This window comes from Sinocyclocheilus anshuiensis, unplaced genomic scaffold (genome assembly GCF_001515605.1).
Source record: "Sinocyclocheilus anshuiensis isolate Anshui unplaced genomic scaffold, SAMN03320099.WGS_v1.1 scaffold260, whole genome shotgun sequence".
In the NCBI taxonomy this organism is placed as follows: domain Eukaryota; kingdom Metazoa; phylum Chordata; class Actinopteri; order Cypriniformes; family Cyprinidae; genus Sinocyclocheilus; species Sinocyclocheilus anshuiensis.
In genome coordinates, this window is record NW_015557134.1 from 2,775,906 (window position 1) to 2,777,875 (window position 1,970).

Below are 1,970 nucleotides of genomic sequence, written 5' to 3' on the forward strand. Positions count from 1 at the left end.
GGGGCGGAGGGGGGGGGGGGGATTCTGTTCTATACCCACTGTAATATTATATATGATTCTTCATCAAAGAATCCTTAAAAAATGTATCACTGTTTCTACAAAAAATATTAAGCAGCACACAAACTGTTTTCAGCTCTAATAATAATAAATGTTTCTTGAACATCAATTCAGCATATTAGAATGATTTCTGAAGGATCGTGTGACACTGAAGACTGGAGTAGTTGATACTGAAAATTCAGCTTTGACATCACAGGAATAAATTATATTTTAAAATGTATTTAAATAGAAAACAGTTATTTTAAATAGTAAAAATATTTCAAAGTTTTACTGTTTTTGCTGTACTTTAGATCAAATAAATTGGTGAACAGAAGAGACTTCTTTAAAAACTTTAAAAATCTTACTGTTCAAAAACTTTTGACTGGTGTAGGCAACTTTAACTTTTCTCTTATTTCTAGCTTTTAATTGGATAATAAATCAGATTAACTGCTGGACAATAACCAATAATAATGATTTGTTTATATACTACAAACACGTTTTTTTTTTTATCACATAAGGCAGAATAGTTTCTATACTGTAATAAATGCTATGTCAGTTAGCACTGCATTGTTCATATACTGTATTTATTACCTGGAGATGACTTGACAAACACAAATAAACCATATATTGTGTATTGTCGCAATCGTATGGTTAATATCTTCATGTTTCCAAACGTTTCTGTTTTTCTGTGAAAACAACTGTTCATACAGCGATAGCTGGACGCTTCTGTCCATTTCCTCGTACGACTTTCTGCGCGAGAGCGCCTCCGGCTTCGAGTATGAATGAAACATACACTGCATGAGTGTTTAGTGCTCCACGATGTTCATCTCGCCTTATTCTGGATCCGAATAAAACATCAGATCATGCACAGACTATCCTGTCTCTTTGAATTTAAATCTATATTTATTCACACCGGCTCTTGAAAACCTCTATGCGAACACACTTGCCCGAAAAAGTGCGGGGGACGAATTTACGTGATATTAAAAGTGGGGGGGGACACGTCCCCCGCGTCCCCCGCGTAATCTACGCCACTGTTTGGAACCAAAGGGTAAATAGGACACACTGATGTTCTAGTCACTGTTTTAAACATTCATCTGCAGCACTGTGATAATATGGCTATAAAAGCATGTTTATTTTCTCTAATAGGGAAATATCTCCAAATTATCTTCTATTAACTTTATAAAAAACCAACATGAACTTTTTGTAACCTCTAACTGAAAAGCCTGAATTTTAAATATCAAAAATGTTGTCAAATCATGATCTGGCATTGTTAGCACTCTGTTCCTGTAGAGCTACAGGAAAAATAGGTTCCATACTTGGATATAATCAGGGTTGGGGAGTAACGGAATACATGTAACGGCGTTACGTAATCAGGATACAAAAATCTAGTAACTGTAATCCGTTACAGTTACATCAAAAAACAATGTATTCAGATTACAGTTACATTTTGTAAAAAGTGGGAATACTATATCAGGGTTACATTTGTTTAATTTAAAATTAAATAAATTTGTATTTTGACATAACGCTATATATTTAGCGCTGCTTCATCATAGTTCCTGGTAGAGCCCTGCACGGGCCCGTGTCTGACAGCTTATCAGAATTACCGGCCCGAGCCCGTCTTTTTTTTCCCTTCTCCCAAAACAGCTTATACTACTGTTTCAGCTATTAAAATAGTTCAGTTTTTTTATGTAATGGTGAAGTGATTATATTTCGTTTCGTTTTTTTATTAAGTTAATTTATAAAAAATTTTTGGAGCATTTTTTGTTCTTTAAATATAAGTTTTTGTTTTTTAAAGTAACGACCAAGCGGCCAACGCAGACAGTGAGCTGATAGCCTATGTTTGCCTTCTCAAATCATTACCACTTGCCTAAAATAAAATCTATAGATATAAAACAGTTCAAGCATATAACAATGTTTAAACGTTAAACCTAGAT